This window comes from Monodelphis domestica, chromosome 1 (assembly GCF_027887165.1).
Source record: "Monodelphis domestica isolate mMonDom1 chromosome 1, mMonDom1.pri, whole genome shotgun sequence".
NCBI classification, from domain to species: Eukaryota; Metazoa; Chordata; class Mammalia; order Didelphimorphia; family Didelphidae; genus Monodelphis; species Monodelphis domestica.
Genome location: NC_077227.1, coordinates 240,084,430 through 240,108,822, shown reverse-complemented (window position 1 = coordinate 240,108,822; position 24,393 = coordinate 240,084,430).

Below are 24,393 nucleotides of genomic sequence, written 5' to 3'. Positions count from 1 at the left end.
GTATCCCTAGCTTATAAGCTTTGGTGACTGGAAGAATAATGGTACCTTTGACAGTAAAGGAAAATTATGAAAATAAAAATTTGGGGGAGGGAGGAAATTACTTCACTATTAGGTATGTTGGATTTATGATGATTAGAAGATGTATGGTTTAAAATTAATATTAGAGAGTTGAAGATACATTACTGGGGTCAGCGTAGACTAAAAGTCTTTTTCCATTAAAATGGGAAACATCTTTTGCAAGAAAACATCTATATCTCTGGCATACTGTAGGCACAAAAAAACTACTTATTGAATGAATGAAGAAGCAATTGTTCTAACTATCTGCACTGAAAAAGCAAAATAGATAAAAATGAGTATTGACCAGACTTTGGCATGTAGCAAAATGGGGCAGCCTTGAGTTATTACATCAACATTTTTGACTGAAGATGAAAAATGAGCTGTCTCTAGCACTACACAGTAGGAGAGGATCAGATTGGGATGTATTGGGGAAAATGCTCAGTACTTTCCCTATCCCCAAACTGCTTATGGCTGTAAAAGCCCAAAAAAGTCAATTATCTTGAAAGAATTAAAATTATAAGTAAGGCAAAGGGCAAAGAAAGAAGGTGTGTGCGTGCATGTGTGTGTGTGTGTGTATGTGTGTGTGTGTGAGTGTGTGTGTGTTTGTGTGCACCTTGAGAAGCATAGATGAGTAGGCTGATCATTTATAAGAATGTTACCTGGGGATGATTAAAATAACAAGTTATACTGCTCAGCTAAATGTTCCTAGGTTGAATAATTCTCTGGGTCCCAAAATTAAGTTTAGATGTCTAGTTCCCACATGGTCCAAGCAGACCTGGTACATTGATCTCACTCATATACTTGATAATTTCAGACTTACTATTTTTAGTTGGGTAACTGGCACAAGTTCCTTCACTAAGAGAGAATGTGGCATGTCTATTCCTGTACAAAAATACGACATGACAGGGACACATAGGCAATGATCCCAGAGACAAAGAGGAGACTGGCAAACACTTTACAATGCCGCCTTCTTTCCATCATTTTGCAACTAAAGTATCAGGACTATTTGCAAAATAAAATATCAATCTTGCCAGGCAATCCAGCACCAAATTCCTTTGGCATTTCTTTGCTGAAAATAGTTAAACTTAAGGCTATTTTAATAACAAATGATGACAAAACCTTCACTTCTTCATGGATTTTCTATATTATTACTGGGTGATAGAAAGTGTATCTTTTCCTATAGTTTGTAACATCCCCCCCAAAAAAAAACATTTCTCACATCTAATCAATTGCCAAGTCTTGTTCATTTAGCTTTCACATATCTCAAGACCATCCCCTTCTCTTAACTCACCTAGTAAAGGCCATACCTCTGACCTTACAGTATTTCTAGCTGGCTTCCTGCATCCAAGGTCTCACTACCTAATCTATCCTCCATATTATTGCTAAAGGGACCTATGTGTGTTAAGTAGGATTTATTATCCCAATTACCTGAACCCCCTTTAATAAACTTTCAGTATCTCTCTATAGAAGGGTATTTTCTTTCCATTTTGGATGATTGACTCCTTTGGCAATCTGTTGAAACCTAGAAACTCTTGCTTAGAATAATGTTTTAAGTATATGAAGTAGAATATATAGGATTATAAAGGAATTCAATTATATTAAAATATGGATATGAATTATTTTTAATTCACCACTCAAAGAGCCAAGCTTAAAAACCCAGGAATTTAGTAATTTTGGGATAAGGTAGGAACTTTTTCAAAATCTAGTTCCAATATATCTTTCCAGATATTTAACATTATTCTTTTTATTCTATATTATTGCTTGATTTTTCTAAATGCTGACTCTGCCTGTGTGTCTTTGATTAGGTTGTTAATATATACCCTCTTAATCTCTGCCTAGATTCCTTGAGAATTCATTTTATAGGCCAACTTTACTACAAAGAATAGTTGATGTTTTGGTTTTGAAATCCTACTACTTAGCACAATACTTTACAGTTAATAATTTAATTGTATATTGGAGTGGATTGGATCAATTGTGTTTCCTTCCTTCTTGAGGCTTTATAAGACCCTTTCTTAGATCAGTAAATGGTCTCTAAAAATACAAAACTTACATTAATTTCCTCAATTTGACATTTGTCTAATGATATCTCTGGAATAATTCATAGGTACTCAATACTGTTAATTTTAAAACTTCCTTCTTTGTTCCTTCATTTCAAGAGAATTTTTATATTTCTCCTTTTTTCCTGTTCTATCCCAATTTCATTGGTCCTTTTTAATTTTTACTTCTATAATCTAACATACCAGGCCACAGCCAGTTTGCTTGCCCCTACTATTATTGCTCCATCTTCCTTCTCTCTCTGTGTTCTGTTTTTATTTGGACAAGTAAAATAAATACTATATTCTCTTCATTCCCATATAGGTTATGCAAGATCCTATTTCCACCTCATGCACCACTGCATTCTCATTTGTCCACTCCTGAAACATTCTAACATAAAATAAAACAGACCTACTTCAGTGTTCCCAAGATGGACATTTATGGTGGGTGTGTATCTTTAGGAGCGACTCTTTGTTCCCAGGTAAAAGATTATGTGCAGATGGTTTATTTCTTGCCACATTTCTACATCACATTTATATTCCTCTGTCCATACTCCCAATCCGTCTAATGGTGTATTTGACAGACTTGCAATAGCACAAAGATTCTAACGACAACGACCATTTAGTTTTTAAAGGCTATGATGTGTAAACAATCTTTATCCATGCCCTATTTAATATGGTAGCTGCAAAATCCAGGCAGGCAAATTCATTTTTTCTTCAGAAAATCTTTCACAGTAGGTCATAAATTCCCATTCCTTCCCAAAGGCTAGCACCACCATACACATTTGTACCAGATATCAAAGGAGCTATTATTATGATTTCTATTATTATTTCAAGGAATTAAGTCTTTTCCTAGACCTGATTCTAGCAAATAAGGAAGAACTGGTTGCAGAAAACAAAAATGATGGGAAGTTTGAGAAGCAACTGTGTCATTTAGAGTTTATGACTATAGGAGAGATACTGGGAATTAGACATATTTTAACACACACACACACACACTTTTTTGGAGGGGATATTAAGTTTCAAAGAGTTCAAAGAAAGGATAAAGTGGCTCATACCTGATGTTCCTAAGATGAATTCAGCTCAAGAAGGATGGGATTCTTTCAAAAATGAAATTTTGATGAGCAAGAAATCAGACAACAGTCTGAGGAGACTGATATGGCTGTAAAGGGAATTCATCAGCTGACAGTAAAAAAAAAAAAGAATATGTGTGAGGATGAGAGACACCAAGTCAGGTTACTTAAGGTGAATACAAAAGTATTGTATGATACTGTGAGAACAGAGTCAACAGAGTTAGATTCAGAGCAAGACTGAAGTTATCATGAATGATCAAGATAATAAAATGGGCTTTTAAAAATTTGCTGGGGGTTATAGAACCATGTCAAAAGTAGATGCTGCTTTACAAAATGATGCTAGAAAGAAAACAGAAGATTTTACTTCTCATTTGGTGATTTAACATACACATGTACACACACAAACTCTTTGGATATGATTATTGAGCTACTGTCAGCAGTCTTGAAAAATCAATGTGCTATAGATATGGTGACAAGTAAATCATGTCCTCATGTTGGAATGAGGAGAAAGGGAGGATTCTGTGAAGGAAAGGATGATATGTTTTGCTTCAATTTCTGTCAAATTCTATAGCATTTTATTAGAGGTGACCACTAAGAGCTACCATTGGCTCATTAAGAAAAAGTTAATTCAGGCTAATTTTATTGATTCATCTATTGATTCATGTGTTTGCTTTTTTTTACTAATTTAATTTTGTCTTAGTTTATTATGATATAAAAATATTTCAGTTAACACAATGATATCTACAAGGAAATTTGATAAAATTTGTCACATTATTTCTACTTACAAAATGGATACTTGTGAGCTTGATACCAGTATAGTTATATCTATTTAGATATGATAGAATGAATGAACAAAAATTATTACTGATTAGTTGGTCAATAGGGACATTGAAGAATAGCTTTAGTGGAATGCATCATTGACTCATTTATGGTCAGTATTTTTACTAATGACTTTTATGGAGGTATACCTATCACAAAAATCATCAACTCATTTTGTGGTTTGAAGCTAAGAATGAGATATCTTTTTAATTTTTTTTTAATTTTTTTAAAAACCCTTACCTTCCATCTTCAATCAATACTGGGTATTGGTTCTAAGGCAGAAGAGTGGTAAGGGGTAGGCAATGAGGGTTAAGTGACTTGCCCAGGGTCACACAGCTGGGAAGTGTCTGATGCCAGATTTGAACCTAGCATCTCCTGTCTCTGAGCCTGACTCTCAATACACTGAGCCACCCACCCTGCCCCCAGGAATGAGATATCTTTAAACAATAAATGATAGGATCAGGATCTAAAAAGATCTCAAGAATCTAAAGTATCTTACTAAATAAAATAAGCATTTGTTAAAACTAAAAATAAGGTTGTGTATATTATAGGGAAAAAAATCCTAGAAATGAGATCCTGTGAAAAAGACCCAATGTTCTTAAAGTATTGCAAGTTCAATATGAGTCAATTTCTGGGGGCTGAGAAACAATTGTTGAGTAGAGAAAACATTGCAGTGTAGATCTACAAATCTTCTCCTCCAAAGAACTTTAAAATAATTCCTAAAATTGAATTTTATAGCAAAGGAGCCAATAAAAGGTTGGTTTGAGATACTCTTTAAGGCCAAGGTAATTTAGGAAGTCAGAAGGAGAGGTGTGTGACAGGGGTAGAGGCTGGTCTGGAGCCCACATTAGTACAACATCAAGGGTGGGATTTAGTGCTCACAACAGCAATAGCGAAGCAGCTTTAAAGGTTTAAGTCAGAAACAGTAAGAGGATAGGGCAACTTGTCAGAAAGAGATTGCAGAAGATCCCTCTGCTAGTGGGTACATGGATAAAATGTTGATAGGCAACTCCATTTCCTATATCCTTTTCTGGTTCACAGTTCAAGGGCAGAGAAAAGCTCTCTTAGTCACAACAGAATAGGGTCCCTGTGGAACAGTGATTCTAAGGGAGTAGAGACCCTAAGGGTATTATCACTTCCTTTTCCAAAGAATCTGGGGCTGTTGCTGGATATAGACCAGAATGAAGTGCAGGAGAATAGTTATCACACCTCTCCCTGGAAGATAACTATTTGGAAGTATAAAATATTTCCAAATTTCCATAATAACAACAGTTCAAAAATAACTGAGAGTTGAGACAGTGACCCTTCCCATAACCCCAACCCTTACTAGCACACACACACTCACATATATGTGATAAAAAGCCCACCTTTAGCAGAAAGTTCTTCAAGATTTGACTAGAAAAATAAACAAATAACAACAAAGAACCTAACCAGAAAAATATATGATGGTGACTGGAAAGATCAAGACACAAAACTCAGAAGAAGATAACGATGCCAAAAAGTTACAAACAAAGCTCTGAAGCAAAAAATAATAATAATAATGTTAATTGGATACAAACTCAGAAAGAAATCCTGGAAGAGTTTTAAAAACCAAGAGTAGCAGAGGAAAAGGTAGGTAAAAATGGGAGTAGTAAAACAGTTATGAAAGGGCAATCAACAGCTTCATAAAAGATGTAGAAACAAATACTGACTGAAAGAATACCTAAAAAAAAAAAGAATTAGCCAAATGGAATAGGACAGGAAAATTTCACTGATGATACTAATTTGTTGAAGATAAAATTGACCAAATTAAATATATATATGGATGCTCAGTGAAGAAAATAATTCCTTAAAAATTGTAATTGGACAAGTGAAAGCTAATGATTTCATAAGACATAAAAAATAATAATAAAACAAAGCTTGAAGAAGGAAAAAATAGGATAAAATGTACACAGAGAACCTGCCCTTCTCACTCAGACTTCTGACTGGAAATGGACAGAAAAACCAGCAAAGAGATGACATACAATACACAGAAAGTCCAAATTCCAACCAGCAAGAGAAACAAGAAGAAGGCTTTGATTCTGGATAATTTTTATGGAGAAAACATCCAAACTACAGAGGAAACAGCAGAGGATGACAAATAAGTAAATGTATCCAAATCTTCCAAAAAAAAAGGAAATTGGCCACAAGCTCTTAAAGAATTTAAATCTGAGATTTTGAGAAAGGTGGAAGAGATTTGACAAGAAAAGTGGGAAATAATTCAAAAAGAAAATAACAGTCTAAAAGACAGGAACTATCAATTGGAGAAAGAAACACAGAAATCAAATTAAATGATAATTAAATTGGAGACCAACATTAAGCAGCTGGAAGCCATGATAAGCAGGATAGACCAAAAGGAAAAGGAAAATCAAAAAATTATAGTGGAAAATCAAGAAATTATAAAAGAAAACTGCCCCAATATCCTAGAACCAAAGAGTAAAATATAAATTTAAAGAATTCAGAGATCAGTACCTGAAAGAAGTACCAAAATGAAAATTCTCAGGACTATTATATTTAAATTCCAGAATTCTTAGATTAGTAAGAAAATACTTCCAGCATCCATAAAGAAATCATTCAAATATAATGAAGTTAGAGTCAGGTACACACAAGATTTGACAGCCCATATTAAAGGATTAGAGGGATTAGACTACGATATTCCAGTATGGAAAGAGCTATGATTATAACCAAGAATAATTAACTACTTAGGGAAAATGATTACAACCCTTAAAGCAAAATAATGTGTATATAATGAAATAGAGGACTCTTAAGAAGTTATGATGAAATGTCCAGAACTGAATAGAAGATTTGACTTTCAAAAAAAGGTAAATATGTAAAAGAAATTAAAAGAGACTCAATAGTGTTAAATTGTTTATGTTCCTATGTGGGAAACTGATACATATAACTCATAAAATCTTCACAATTAGTATGACAACTAGAAGGATTATACATATACCAGAATAGGAGTGGAATTTCACATAAAAGAAGCACACAAAGAAAAACTTTTACAGTAGGGGGGAAAGTGTGGGAGGGCAATAACCCTTTAATCTCACTCATATCAGAATTGATTCAAAAAAGAAGAATACACATATACACATGCACAGACACATGCACACTCAGTTGGTTATAGAAAAGTAGGAGGAAAAGGAAGGGGGGGAGTGGTAGTGCTAAAAGTGAGAATAAATAAATGAAGGCAGTAAAAGGAAAACTGACTTTAGAGGAAGGACAGGATTAAAAGAATAAAAGATAAATAGAAGAAAATAAGACAGAAACACACAGTCGATAATCATAACTGTGAATGCAAATAGGATGAATTCAATCATAAAACACAAGCAGATAGCAGAAAAGATTAGAAATGAGAATCCAACAATGTGTTGTTTGCAAGAAACACCCCACCTCTGAAACAGGAGATAGAGTTAAAAGGGGCTAGAGCAACATCTATTATTTTTCAGCTGAAAAAAAAAAACAAGAGCAATCATAATCTCAGCCAAAATAAAAGCAAAAAGACATAATTAAATGAGATAAGTAGAAAAAATATATCTTGCTAAAAGGCATCATAGAAAGTATCAAAATTAATTTTTTATTTTAATTAAATTTTTAATTAAAAATTAAACTTATATATATCTATATCTATAGATATAGAGATATATATCTACTGGCATAACATCCAGATTCTTAAAGGAAAAAGTTAAATGAATTATAGGAAGAAATAAATAGTAAAACTTGAGTAGTGAGAAAACTTAACTTTCCATTTTTAGAGTTAGATAAATCTTACCATGAAGTAAATAAGAAATAAGTCATGGAGATGAATAGAATCTAAGAAAAATTAGATAGCCAGATATACAAAAGATAGATAGAACTTAGACTTCTGGAGAAAACTGGATTCGATTCAAATGGAGTATTCCTTTTTTCCTCCCTAATCATGATACCTTCACAAAAACTGTCTATGTATTTGGGTCCAAAAATTTCACCAATAAATGCAGAAAAGTTGAAAATTACATGAATTCTCTTTGTATCATTATACACTAAAAATTATTGTCAATAAAGGTTACAGTGGATCTAGCACTAGGTCTGGAGTTGGGAGGTCCTAGGTTCAAATCTAATCTGAGATACTTCCTAGCTTTGGGATCACTGGAAAGTCACTTAACCCCAGTTGCCCAGTCCTTGCCACTATTCTGTCTTAGAACTGATACTAAGACTAAAGGTAAAAGCTTAAAAAATAAAATAAAAATAAATTGGAAATCAAATATTCTAACTCTAAAAACTGAGTGAGTCAAAGAGAGAAGCATAGAAACAATTGATATTTTCTTTTTTTTTTTAATTCTTGGTTATTCTTTATTTCCTTTCTTTTTTTGAGATCCTTCATGGAAGTTTAAAATCTTTTCCCTTGGGCACAGGGAAAATATATTTCTTTTTTTATTTTATAGTATTTTATTTGATAATTTCCATGCATTATTCATTAAAGACAAAGATCATTTTCTTTTGCTCCCTCCCACCCCCCGTAGCCGACACGTGATTCCACTGGGTGTCATATGTGTTCTTGATTCGAACCCATTGCCATGTTGTTAATATTTGCATTAGTGTTCGTTTAGAGTCTCTCCTCTGTCATGTCCCCTCAGCAACAATTAATATTTTCAATAAAGAAATAACAACAATGAGAAACCATCAAAATTTGTGAGATGCAGTCGAAGCAATATTTAGGGGAGATTTTATATATTTTAAAGCATATATCAGTAAAAGAGAGAAAGATCACATTAATGAAACAGGTACCAACTAATAAAAAATAAACAACTATAAACTAAAAATTCCTAATTAGATATTAAAATGGAAATCCTAAAAATCAAAAAGAACTAAAAAAATGGTTTTTAATAGAAAACAAGAGGGAAATATAAAATACATTGGTTAAATTGATTAAAAAAAACAAATTATCAGTATGCATAAATGCACAACCACTGAATAAGAAATTTAAATAACTTGTAGTAGTAGTCATTTTGTCTAATTATATGTCAGTAAAATTTACAATTTAAGTGACATGGGTAAATATTTGCAAAACTATAAATTGCCCAGATTAATCAAAGTGGAAATAGAATGCTTAAATTACTATATTAAATAGAAAAGAAATTGAACAAGTCATAAATGACCTCCCCTAAGAAATTCTAGGATCAAATGGATTTACAAGTGAATTCTCCCAAATATTTAAGGAATGATTAATTCCCAAGCTTTGAAAATCAATTGAAAAAACAGGCAGAGATAAGGTTAAATATGAATCAATTGTCAACATATTTGTCAAAAAACTAAAATAAACTAAAGCTTCTATATTAAATGTAGAGAAAACAGAATGAGGAAAGCGATATACCCTGGGGACTCTTCCCTATTCAGACTACATCTGAAATTTTCTGATCACTTCTTGGTGACATATTTTAGAAGTCTTATAGTCTTCACCAAAAGAGAATCATCAGGATGTTTGCTGCATGTTAAAAAATGAAATAAGAGGGCCTTTTAAATGAAACGGTGATGTTTAAAATGGAAAAGAACGGACTTACAGAAGGGTATCATATCTGCCTTCAAATGTTTCAAGAACTGTCCTGGTTTTGTGGATTTTTTTTTTAGTTTTTGCTTAGAATCATGTGGAAGTTGCAATTAGTTTCTTATAAAGGAAATCTTCCAAGAAATGTAAGTTTTCTACATTTACAGGATGCTTTAGAAGATGAGTTCATCTCAATTTTATACAAAGATTCTGTGTCCACTTGAGGGTGATGTCATAAAGCAGAATGCTTTTCAAGGGTTTTAATATGCCTTTCAATCTGAGATTCAATGAATCTTTGCTCAATTGGGGAATACTAAGCCAGATGTTTTGACTGAGACCTGCCTATACATACAGATTCAACTAATAAACTAAAAAACATAGTCAAACAATTTGTCTTGGGAAAAGGGAGTCTATATGGCTCAAATTGCTTCTTTTTTTTTTAATTGAATTGAATTAATTGATTCATTGTTCTGTCATTACTTTGAAATAACCATAGTAATCCCAAGATCATTACTACCTAATAAGTATGTAGGTATAGTTGTTTCTTTACTGAAATAAAATAAGGGACACAATTGTAAATCTATAAATACAAGTTAGATATGTATCAACACTATACTAAGATTATATTTAGGATAGGACTCACTTGGTTAATCTTTTTAAAACAGTATAAATTTAAAGATAAAGATTATTTAAGATATATTTACCAGCTGTGTGACCTTACACAAGTCACCTCTTTTTTGGTTAAGGCTCCTCAAATATAAAACGAGGATGAATAACAGCATCAATCCTCTTCTCCAGGGTCACTGTGAGGATCAAAAGAGATAGTAAATATTACAGAAATATTAAAGTACTTAGAATAATGTCTGCCATATACAAATTTACATAGTCTGGTGCTATATGAAATATTGTTATCATTATTACATGACATCAAGGGGATAGGTGAGGAAATATTTCAGAGATTCTAGATCACCTGATTTTTTTTTTATTAAAGTAAGAAAAGAGAGGCACAGAAGCAACTAGCTTTTTTTTTTTTACTAATTATTCTTGCTATCTAGTTATTAAACTCACTTGCTTCTGTGTTTCTGGAGTTTATGTACCCACTAAATTTTGCCACACCCTATTTAATATTTCTGTTTGCTGCTTCTCATTTGGTCTAGCTTAAATGTTTATGTTTCTCAAAGGAACCATTCTCTTAAAGTCCTTATGGTTATAAAACAAACAAAAGAAAAGAAAAACACAAAAAGCTATTAAACAGAACAGAGCCAAGAATTAAATAGAATATACAAGTTTCTTCATGAAATACTTATTTCTTTTAAAATTGTTTTGTTATAGAACATTCTTTGAATAGGTCTCTTTTCCTTATTGTTGGTTGTCTCTCCAACCGAGGATGACGATTGTCTTTGTGCGTTTTTGTGCACAAAGACACTTGTGCATGAAGATTTAAGTGGAAAAGTCGATGCACAGAGACAGTCCCACTCTCTTGGCATTGGAAGCCTGGGTCCATTGGCACGACGTTACACCTGGAGACTTCCTCAGCTGCATTGGATGGCCGTGTTGTCTTTTGTGCTCCATCATGCCCTAAGCACTCCACAGTGCTTTGCTGCATCGCCATCTCAGCCGTTGAAACTTCTTGTTGGTTTCTTCCACCTGTTCCGCCGAAGCAGTCTTCACATGCTGGGTGAGCAAAGCCCTAATTCACCAGGGGTCGACGTTGACCCGATGGCTATCCTCACAAGGTTTAGCTGGCCTGTCAAAGCCGTTGCCCAGGGTGTGACCGCTGCCCCATGCTAGCAGCTACTAGGATCCACAAGTGAGAGTTGGGTGTCAGTTGAGGGTCAGTGGCTGGAGAGCTGCCCTAGAAGGGCATGACAAGCCCTCCATACCAGAGATATTACCCCTCCCTGAGCACCCCATACACCCCTCTTTTCCTTATTATTACTTTCACTTTTCCTATCTTTGACTGGGACCTAACATGAATCAATAAATACTATATTTGGGTTCAAAGTTTCTTTTACCCTCCTTTACCAATCTTTTTAAAAAGTTGTTTTATGACAGTTGTGCTGTATATCAAGCTATTTTATAAGGTGGAAACTATATAAACAATTTGATACTGGCTAAGAAATAGAATGGAGGAACAATGGAATAGATTAGACACTCAATACACAATAGTAAATGACTGCAGTAACCTAGTATTTGACAAACCCAAAGTTCCAATCCAAACCTGTTACAACTGACTATTTTACAAAAACTGCAAAACAGTATTGTAGAAATTAGGCAGAGATAAACACCTCATCTCATATACTAAGGCAAAGTCAAAGTGGATACATGGTTTAGAAATAAAGGATAATACCATGAGCAAATTAGGGGAGCACAAAATAATTTATCTCCCAGATCTAAGGATAAGGGAAGAATTCAGATGTAAAGAAAACAGAGAACATAATGAGATGTAAAATAAATAACTTTGATGACATTAAATTAAAAGGTTTATGCACTACCTAAAGCTAGGCAACTAAGATTAAAAGGTAAACAACAAACTGGGGTTCAGGGAGTCTATAGAAAATCTCTACAACAAAGATTTAATTTCTCAAATATATAGAGAGCTGAGTCAGATCTATAAGAATAAAAAGCATTTTCCAACTGATCAAAATATATAACAAAAGCAATTCTCAGAAGAAAAAATTAAAACTATCTTTGAACCTTTGAAAAAATGATCCAAATCACTATTAATTAGAGAAATTCAAATTGAAACTTTGAGATACCATTTCATACCAACAAGACTGGCAAATGTGACAAAAAAGGAAAATGATAAATGCTACAGAAGATGTGGAAAATTTCAGGACACTAATACACTGCTAGTGGAGTTGCAAACTGATACAAACAGTCTGGAGAGAAATTTGGAACAATGTCCAAAGTGCCATCAAAATTACCATACCCTTTGACTCAGCAATGCCACCACTAGGTCTATATCCCAAAGACAATTAAGATAAAAGGAAAGAACTTACCTGCAAAAAATATTTATAGCAGTTCTTTTTGTGGTGGCAAATAGCTAGAAACTAAGGAGATATCCATCAGTTGGGGAATGGAAGAACAAATTGTGGTATATAATTATAATGGAATACTAATGTGTCATAAGAATGAGAAACAAGATTGTAATAAAAAAATTAGAAAGATAGATAAAATGATGCAAAGTGAAGTAAGCAAAATCAGTAGAACACTGGGCACAGTAACAACAATAATGTTCAATATTGATCAATCAGCAACAATGATGATCAACTGTGACTGACAACTATTCTCAACAAAGCAAAATCCAGGACAACTTCAAGAGGCTCATGGAAAAAAAATGGATATCCACAGCCTTAAAAAATACAGATAGTCCAAATGCAAATTGAAAAATACCATACTTTATTTAACTTCCTCCATGAAATTTTTCTCTCATGGAAGCAATATGTATATTACTTCACAGTATGACAGTGAAATATGTATTATAGGATAATATATGTACAACCTATACCATCTAAGGGAAGAGTGTGGAGTGAGAGGGAGAGAGAACATAGATTGCAAAATATCAGAAACAAATATTAAGAAATTATTTTATATATAATCTAGAAAAATTAAAAATTATAAATTAACAAATATGTTTCTGAATAATTGCTATAAAATGTACTTTGTGGTAGAGATTATATATACTAGTGTATGTATGAGACAATCTCTGACATTTAGGTATTTATAATCTATTTCTGTTTCCTTCCTTAGGAATTTAATACCCCAGAAGAGATAACATATTTATATTATTTACTATAAACTAATCTAGGAATTTACACTAGCTAGGACTGGTGGAAATCAGCAAAATGCCTTATAAATGCTTGATAAATAAATGTTGATCTAGCATGGGATTTGGAAATCCCCATGTTCAGATGTCATTAGTAATTTCTTTTTCTTTGGGACAATTGGTTAGTCACAAGGTTATTTTCTTTATTTAAAAATAACCTCTTAGGTCAGTTAGATAACACAGTGGATTGAGCTCCAAGTTTGGACTCAGAAGAACCAGGCTTAAAATCTAACCTTAAACAGTTCCTAGCTGTGAGACCCTGGGCAAGTCACTTATCCCCAATTGCCTAACACTGACTGCTCTTTGGCCTTGGAACTGATAATAATATCAATTCTAAGACTGAAGGTAAGGCTTTTTAAAATTAACTTCATAAAAATAACCTTTACTCCCATATGGAATAGAAAATTAGTTAATAATCAATTTTCTATATGGAAGAAAAAAAGTTATTTTTTACAAGATAATAGGAATTAGAGACTAGCCTACTCTCTATTTCCTATTATTTTGCCAAATTTATTTTAATCCTTTCAAACATAATTTATTATTCATTTTTTGTATTGCCCTGCATTTTTTAAGCAAACAGGAAAGACAGCAATAAAGATGGCATGAACAATTCAATGTTTGATGCAAAAATGCATTTTTTTCTGCCCCAAAGAGAGAGTGGGTATGTGGAAAGATACTTGGCGTGGGATGTGAAATATGAAAACACATTGTAGTTAAAGATGGGCAAAGAAAAATAAAAAATAAAAATATGGACATTACCAAAAGTTTGGAAAACCAGGGACAAACATGCATTGCAGTTTCTAGGGAGCTAGCTTCACACAGGCAGCAAATCACTAGGCTTTCTGTTATTTGTTGAGCAAATTACTAGGAGCCTAAGAGTAAGAGGCATGCAAAATCAGCTTACAGATGACTTGTTCTGTAAAGTTCAGAGGAAGGAAGGGGTGAAAGCTATGGCTGGCAGGAAATAAGAGAAGTTCAGGAGGTTAAAAAGTCTGCCACCCACTGCTCCCTATTAAAGAAGTATTACAATGTTGGCAGTGGCCCATGGGTTTTTACGCCAGGTGGGGGAAAGTTAGATGCCGACAGATTAAAGCATTGGTCATGCTGAAAAGGTAAAAAAAAAAATCCCCAACTTATTCATTCGTTTCCCTTCAAGCCAATTAAAGTGTGGCCTGCCCAACTAATTAGTTTCACTGTAACTCCCAGGGAGGGGACTACCTTCTCAATAACTTACAGGTGACTTATGTTTCCTGCCAACTCTGTTCTGTGTTTACCTCCAAACCTAAAATAATCCATTTGTATCAAATTATGCATGACAGTTTAGGGAGGTGAGTTGCAATCTCCTATGAAATGAATAAAAGGCAAGCCAACTGACTTCATTTTACCACACAGGCTGAGGTTGGGGGTGGGGAGGGGGTGGCAAACCCTTTGTTTAACCTTTAAAAGATTAAAATTTTTCTCTGATCCATTTGTGAAGCTGTGGGGAAATGAGAGCAGTTTGGCTCAGAAATGTATATTGGGCCTCGGGGCTGATGGGACTTAGCCCCTCGAAGTGACTCTATGATGGGTTCCTTGAGTTTGTTGTGTGCAAGTGTGATGGACTTCTTTGGCAGTTTATTGAAACCTTTGCTTTCCTGTTTTAAAATGGTTCCTTTAAATACAGAACAGAAAATACATGTCTTTTACAAAGAAAGAAAATGATATTGAAACAGCTCTCTTTCATACATCTACTATGTTTATAAAGACATATAAACATACAAAAACATGTTTGTATTTATACACAAGTTCATGTTTCCCACATTAAGAACCTTTGATCTACGATTTATACATTGGGGAGAAGAGAGGAACAGAAGTAAGGAAAACTCATTGAGATGATACTAAGTGGAATCTTTTGCCTAAAAGTAAAGCACTTTAAAATTTATCCCCTCCCCCCAGCTTTGAATGTATCTTCCCAAAAGGAATAAAAAAGCCCACCAACATTCAGCCTTTGCATTTGTTTCAGCATATGGTGTGGGGTTTTCCTTAATGGACTTCCCTGACCAGCAGGGTCCCACAAGGGAAGGGGCTCACCTTTGTGATGGGACCCGAGGAGAGGTAGGAACCGAGAACCAGGGTGGAAATGAAAGACAAGGACAAATCAGTGGTTGGATAGGGCAGGCAACCCCTATGATTTTCCTTAAGGCGGAAAATGAGGATAATGGAATACAAGGTGGTTGAGGAGATTAAGATAGAGAATGCAGGCCGAGATGGTTCCAGCCTCGGGGAAGGAGAAGGTCAAGAAGAGAGAGACATAGTCATTGAGGAGCCCAGTGGAGCTCCATGGAAGGGAGAAAGGCCAAGAGGAAGTTCATGGGATTGCCTCTGGATTTTATTCCTGTCCTGCTTGGGCGGTACTCCCAAGGACGTAGTAACCACATCACAAAGTATAGACAATTAAGATTGGGTGGCAAGGTAGAGGGAACACCTTTTGGGCGTGTAGGACGCAACCGCACTTTCCCGGGCAAGTCTCCGAACATGTTAATGGACTTGTGTTGGGCAATAGGTCTCGTGATCAGGTCAAGGTTACCTTCACAAAGCTTATCGGTAAAGCCTCATGCTTGGAGACACAGTAGTAATACAGTCATCTATATTTCATAGATGTGAATATGCTTGGGATGCTACAATATGGGCAGAAGGAATGGCTACTCCACCACCACAGGCAAGCTGGAAAAATTAGGATTGTCTTCTAGGATTGACATTAGAAAGTGTAGTAGAAAGCTATTTAGAAAAACTGTTTCAATCCAATTCACATTTTTTAAGCTGCTACATGCTAGACTGAGCTAAAAATTAGTGGATACAAAGACAAAAAAAATGAAGCATTCCTATCCTAGTTTAAACTTTATAAAGTTTGAGGCCATGAAAGACTTCTAGTTGCTAACATTCATCAATGAATCCACAAGCACTTGTTAATTCCTTATTTTGAAAATAACAATAATAGCTAATATTTACATAATACTTTGAGATTTTGCAAAGCACTTTATGTACAGAATCTCATTTAATTTTTACAACCCAATTGTAATAGGTGTTATTATTATCCCCATTAGAAGATAAACATTGTCTCAAATTCTTATTCTCCTCTCTCATTTTACATTTGAGCAAACTGAGACTGAAAGAGGTCAAAGAGCTTGTCCAGGGTCACTCATAGCCATTAAGGCAGGTTTGGAACTTCAACCTCATTTCTTTTTTGGGTCAGGCAGAGTGCTAAACTGTGGAGGCACAGAGAAAATTGAAAACAAACTCTTCTTCATTGAGCTTGAATTTTAATGGGTGAGAACATATAAACAAATATACAAGTTTTTTTCTATTATTGTTGTATCCTTTTCATTCTTATCTGATTCTTCTTGACCCCATTTGAGATTTTTCTTGCCAAAGATACCACAGTGGTTTACCATTTGCTTCTCCACCTCACTTTATAGATGAGGAAAATGAGATAAAAAAGAGGTTAAATGACATGCCCAAGGGTCACAAAGCTAGTGTCTCAGGTCAAATTTGAACTCACTTCTTCCTGACTTCAAGCCTGCTTCTCTCTCTACTAGACCACCTACCTGTTTAAATATGTATGAACAAAACACTTACAAAATAGATAAAGATTTAATAAAAATAATAAAAATAAAATGTTTTAAAAATATCTTATACTTTCAGATATGGGGGGATCCCAAATTGTCATACTGTTATTATGAGTTACACACTTCACTTTGTTCGTAAATTTACATACAGTATTGTTACTTTGTCTTAACTCTTCTATACTTCAAGTAATCAAAGGTACTAAAAATTACATCTGCTGCAGTATGACACTTTTTTCTAATTTCTGAAATGATTCATATAACACACTAATTTCTTGCTTCATAGTTTTCTTAGTAGTATAATAAATTATTAAAATTCAAAAATTGTTTCCAGGGGAATATTTATGAGAAATGCTACATCACTGGTGATAAGAAGAAACAGGCAAATGGTGATATGACAAAAAGACCAGAAATTCAGGGGACTAGGTAAAGTGACAAGTTTATACACATAGACTTTAGTATAAATTACAGCTATTAGCCAGAGCATGGAGTTTCCAAAAGTGATCATACCAAGTGTGGTGATTCAGCTTGTGCTATTTATAAATAATTCCCTGAGTGATGACAAGAATATGAAAGTACTTGGGCCTGCCACTAGTACCTCAGGCTCTATTATTTAGTCAATATGTACTTTGAGAAGTCTAAAAGTCATTAAGGGAAGGCTACTGTCACATATTTTCCCATAAAAATATGAAAAAAATATCCATTAAAAATGGTTCACTGAAAACAAAATTATGCTAAATTTATTTACATGAGTCTTTTGAAATGTTGCATTTGACATTTAGATTATTAGGCATGACAGAACAATATGTATGCTTAAGTGTTACCTAAATTATTCTTTCCTCAGTTCCTAGGAGATTGTCATAGCATAAAAAAACACTTGCTCCTCTTTTCTCCTTGAAATTTAGGGGTGACTGAGTACCATGGGGTTTCTTAAAGGATTCCTTGAAGGGTTTTTGGCATTATTGTATTATTTGTCTTAGATTCACTCAGCATGCTAGTTAAAATTTAATCTGTCACTTTTAGACACAGCCAATATGAGATTTTTTTTGACTCTGCTCAATCTATTATAACAGTTTTTTCTTTATAATTTTTTGCATGTAAGTGAAGGGATTACTAAATGCTTAATAACTCAAAAATTAAACTTAATTTTTTAAAAAGCTTGTAAACCTAAATGTATAGCTCCAGGTTCAACCTGTGAACTTTTAGTAGCTACCTTTTTTGATATTTAATTTCCCTTTAGAGTAAGGGAAAATGTATTTGTGTTTCAAAAGACTTCTACTATGATTCACAGAAGTCATTTCAAGTGTGGTTGCCATCTCCACAGGAGTCCCTTCCTGTTCCTTGTTTCCTCTTTGGAATTCTAGAGGAAAAATTAAAAAAAGAAGTCTTAAAGGCAAGTTTGGCAATAATTTAAAATATGTATAGTTGAAAGGGTATTTCACAGAAGGCAGGTGATCTTTAAAGTTACAAAATGTAAAATTTCTAAAAATTGTTAAAAGCTAAAAAATCAAAATCCAGTTTCTATAAAACTACAAAAAGTTTTTTTTTTTTTTAGTTTCTACAAAAACATGTTTCCTGCAACTCTGAAATCAGAAGGGATTGAAATGTCCTTATACCTGGAATCCTGTGTCTTCTTTTCTAAGTGAAGATTTTAATGAGCTGGTAGTGAGCCCACTTCAACACCCTTCGACCTAAGAGGCTAGGATTTGACCCAGAAATGGTGAATGCAAGGATACTTTGTGATGTCTGCCAGGAGCCAGACACTCCCCAAACATTCCTGCTAGTGCCTGTTAGAGCTTTCAGCTGTCTTTGACACCACTGCTCTGTTGCTGACTTGCTTCTTAGACCTGACGGGGTGGATGGAATTTCATTAAACTGGCTTTAGTCCTTGCCTGAGAGAACCCAAAAGATAGTTATAAATAGCTGCTCTTTAGATGCCTCACATATAGAGAGCTTCATGAGGACGCATGAAGCCCCTTTCCTTTATCTAATATTTATATGAAATCACACTGTGAGGCTATAATATGTGAAGGATGGCAAAAATCATTAATAGGCAAAAGATACAAAGCAACTTTCACTTTTATCAAATGTCAACATCTTTAGTATCTAGGATATCATGGTACATTTGGTGGGGAAATGTATGCCTAAGACTAGCAAATGAAAAATCATTATTAATTTGGTTAAGTATTGAAACTAATCAAAGCTCATCAGTTGTCAGTCACTTTGTTGTATATCTAACATTTCTTTTTTCAAACTAATTTTTAAAAAATAATATTAATTCAACAGCAGCATTCTGCTATCTTAACATTAGTAAAATGTTATATTTGGATCATCTCTTGGTGATACTTGTTCATACCCTACAACAAATCCTCTATAAGTGATTTACCTAATATTCTGGGTTCCTTCCTCAAGTTCTCTTAACACTGTTCAGATACCAGTGGAGGATATTTGTGTTTTCTCCTGCATTATCACTGTGTACATATGAAGCCCATCCATTTCCTTTCTCTCTAATGGCAGGGCTTATAAAGACAAAAAATATGTTTCTAAAGTTAAAGAGATTTAAATTCTCTATCACCCTTCTGGCTCATATTTTTCATGTCTTAAAAGGGAAGAATTGGAAGTGTATGTTTTCTATCTAAGGATCTATCTAGATCTGATTCTATGATTATAATTCTGATGAGATATTTGCAATTATCTTAATGTTCTCATGAATGTAGGATGGAGAAATGACTTGCATGTGATAATGCCAATACTTGTAGAATAAGACACATATCTACTACATTCCTTGTTGTTATTTAGTAGTTTTAACCATGCCATACATTTTGTGGCCTTGTTTGGAGTTCCCTTGCCAAAGATACTGAAGTAGTTTGCTATTTTCTTTTCTAGCTCATTTTACAGATGAAAAAACTGAGGCAAATTGGTTAAAGTAACTTGCCTAGGGTCACAAAACTAGTAAGTGTCTGAGGTCAGATTTGATCTCATGAAGATAAGATTTCCTGGCTCCAAACTTGACCTTCCATCCACTGTGACATCTAATTATAATCATAATGGTTTTATTTTTCTATGGTAATGCCAAACCATTACATTTGGAGATGTCTAGATTTTAGATGGAAATATTCCTCCTCAGTTGCTTGTAACCATCCCAAACTTCTAATTAAATGAGGGTGTTTTAATAGGGTGTATAAAGGAAAGGGACACCAATATGACATATGGATGCATTTCCCTTTCAATTCTCCTTTCTTCCTTTCTCCATTTCCCTCTTTCCAGAGTTGCAGGCCTACAATTGTGAATCACCAGCTAGTTGCCATTTTAATAGCAAAATGTTTCATAGCCATCTCAAAGTTAAGATATAGCACCAGACTTGGAATCAGATGATAGTAGTTAAAATCTTCTCAGGCCTCTATTTGCTGCATGATTTTTGATCAAGTAAATTTACTTTTCTCCTCTTAAGCTTCCAAGTCTGTGAAATTTGAAATATAATTATACCTATTTCACAGAGCTGTAATCATATGTTTAAATGGTTTTGCAAATGAGGGGATGACCTCTAATTGGGGAATGGCTGAACACATTGTGGTATATGTTGGTGATGGAATACTATTGTGCTCAAAGGAATAATGAACTGGAAGAATTCCATGTGAACTGGAACAACCTCCAGGAAGTGATGCAGAGTGAAAGGAGCAGAGCCAGGAGAACATTACACACAGAGACTGATACACTGTGGTACAATCAAATGTAATGGACTTCTCCATTAGTTTTAATGCAGTGATCCTGAACAACTCAGAGGGATCTATGAGAAAGAACACTATCCACATTCAGAGGAAAAAGTGTGGGAGTAGAAACATAGAAGAAAAACAACTACTTGATTACATGGATCTAGGGGGATGTGATTGGAGATGTAGACTCTAATTGATCACCCTAGTGATCATCAACATCATAGAAATAGGTTTTCATCAAAGACCCATGTAAAACCCAGTGGAATTGCGTGTCAGCTATGGGAAGGGGTTGGGGGAGGGAAAGAATATGATTCTTATAACCAAGGAAAAATGTCCTAAATTGACTAATTAAATAAAATTTTCACAAAAATAGGCTTTGCAAACAATGTATTATATAACTGTATTTTCCCTTTTTATTACTACAATGTACAATAGAGAATTTTTTTTCTCTCCTAAGTTGATTCAAACTTCCCTATTCTTTTGACAGCACCACTACTTTTCTAGTCATATAAGTTCAAAACCCTGGAGACTTCTTCCATTCTTTCTTTTCTCTCACACCATACAGGCAATGAGGAGTGAAGACTTGTTGGTTCTAATATCTCACTTTTCATATTAACTTCACTCAAATGGTCACCACCTAAACTAAAAGCCCAATGACCTCTCCCTTAAATTACTGCAACAGCCTCACTGACTGTTTCTTCCTTCTCTACACAGTTGACAAAATAATCTTTGTAAAGCATATTTGATTGTGCCAACCCTCTGTTCAAGTGCTGTCAATGACTCCTTTTTGCCATGGGATAAAATATAAATGCTTCAGCTTGACTTTTAAAGGTTCATATGATCTTGCTTCAGCCTACCTTTAAAAAGTTATTATATACAGCATTTCTTCATGCAATCTATGGCATGCATCTCTATATACAATCTATATGCAATAATGCAATTTATATGCAAATTCAAAGAATATTGTCCTACATACAGTTGCCTACTCTATTTCCCCACTTTGTGTCATTGAAAGACTGTTCCCGGTGCTTTGATATGACTTTCTTCCCTGCCTGTATCTTTTAGAATCCCTAGCTTTTTCATGGTTCATCTAACCTAATTCCTTGTAAGGGAAATCTTTCCTGATCACATAACTGTTAAAACATGCCCCTTCTCCCTTAAATTATCAAATGTATAGACAATTACAATTATTTACATGTTTTATCTCCTCAGAAAATTGTAAGTTATTTGAGAGTAGGAACAGCTTGTCCCCAGACTTTGACAAAGTGTTTTATACATATTACATACTTAACAAACATTTACTGAATCACACTGGATAGTGTGTATTCTACTCACTCTGCTCAAATCCTTCTTTTCTTTCCCTTCCTTACCTTGTTTCAAGCCAAAAGTGACATGATGCAGTTCACATGGAAATTTGCCCTCTTTCAAATTAAAAAGGTACAGTCATTGGCACATTATTACAATGCTTGAATAAATGCTCCACCAAATGACCATAGTGATAAGTCATTTCTCTCAACTTGTCATTTCATGCTTGGAACTATTTCTCTGAGTGACTACGTGAAAAGACTGTCCAAATTCACTGAATATGAATTGGCCATCAGTCTTTTATCTCAAGCAACGTTTAGAAATCCAAAGAAAGACATCTAATTTATATTCCGAAAACCTTTTCTAATGGGAAAGAAAGAAAATGTGCTGCTAGCCAGAAAAGGGGTCAAATTAACAAAATTATAAATATACCCTGCACAACATGATACCAACAGCATCATTTCACAATAATTTAGTTGATACATCGCAACTGTCTCTCTATTACCAAAGTGTTGCAAGGCTCCTCCAAGGCATACTTTAGCTAATTATCCATTTAAAGCATCATTCTTTTGTTTTTCTCTCCTTTCCCATATTTTGCCAACTGGGCAGTAGGCAGTTAATAGTTGCCAAGATGGAACACAATTGAACTGGTAGAGAGAGATTCCTCACTCTGAATGTACTAAGGGCATTATAGATCTGATTGCCATCCCTATCCCATCCCCATCTTTGTAAGTATGCATGTTATTTCTCTTAATAAAATGTGAGTCCTTGATGAGTAGAGGTTGTTTCATTCTTATTTATATTCCAGTGAATAGCATAGTGTCTGTTATGTAGTAGGCACAATGCATGCTTATTGATTGATTAATTGTTTCTGTGGATCTAATTTCCTTCCCTCTCCTCCTCTGCCCCATTCCAGTTTGACTATTTTGCCTAATGCTATATTTTTGTAGGATATTTGTCTAAAGTACATGTGGGAGGAGGACAAAAGTATGCATTGTTTATGGGAAAATTCCAAAGTTATTTTAATGTCCTCAAACTCTTGAAACTCATGAAACAGACACAGAGGTCCATCTTTCATTCTTTTTTAAAAATTTTAAATGCAAATATTCTTCCAGTAAACAAAGTTATTATATTGGTGTATGTATGTTATACATATATAAAATGTGCATAAGTATCTTGTGCATATATATATATATATATACATAAAATAAACATGCATATTTTCAGCATATGCCAGCCCATTGCTCTTTGGGTCAGTTACCAAAATCTGCAAGGATTATATAATATGTTGTTTTGTTTATAGCATATATACATATATGCATACAAACACATATCTATATATTTTTATTTATATATTATATAGTCCCTGTAGACTTTGTGAACCACTCAAGGGGCAATGGGGACTGGTATATGAAGTGTATACCTAATTTATAACATTAGCAATGAAGAATTACAAAAGAAATAAAGTATTCAAGATGAATTAAGAGAAACATGAAAGAAAAAAAAAAAGATGAGATGGTTACATGATGAGAGGGAAGCTTTACTTGAAAGAAAATCCACAGGTACCACTGACATAGTCAAGATAGCAAAAGAAAGCAAGGAAAATACCTAGCATGCCAGGAGGCCATTTGTGTTGAATTTATGGGATGTCATTAAAAAGAGTAAAAAAGGATGGGAAACCATCTGCATTATTAGAAGGAATACCTTCATTAATGAGTTTGATTATTTGAATCAATGTATGCCTGTGTCGAGAATATATAAGTTTCATCAATAGAAGCTATTAAAAAACCATATTAAAAAGTTTTGGCTGCCCTTTACCAGACCACTCATGGTTAACATCCATATTAACATGTATGTTAATATATTTAAAATCTTTGACCAAAGTCACTTGAGATTTTCTGGCATAGTGATGCCAGCAATCAATAGTGATTTTCTGTCATTACTAACCCAGGATTCATTGACCTCACCATAAAAAGTTCAATATCACATTACCATCCTCATAAGTTATAAAGGTCTAGACAAAGTAAGAAAAAAGAAATGAAAGCAAGTTTTATGAGTAGAAGTAGGAATTATTTTGGTATTCTGCTCTCTTATGTAAAATGCATATATAATGTGTTCATATTGATATCTTGGGAAGTCTTTATGACTAAAAATGTAATCTGTAAGAAGATTAGGTAAAAAAGTAGCAATAAGTGTAATTTAAATATAGCCATATGGTATAATGCCAAGAACACTGTCTTTTTAGTAAGGAAAACTTAGTTTGAATTCTGACTCTGCTAATTACAGTCAGCACAAGTTACTTTATCTCCCTAGACTTTAGTTATTAAATTTATAAAATGAAGGTTGGAATTTGGTTATTACAAAATGGCAACATATCTATTCATTCTAACTCTGAGGATAAAAATCAGTTCTTTATTTTG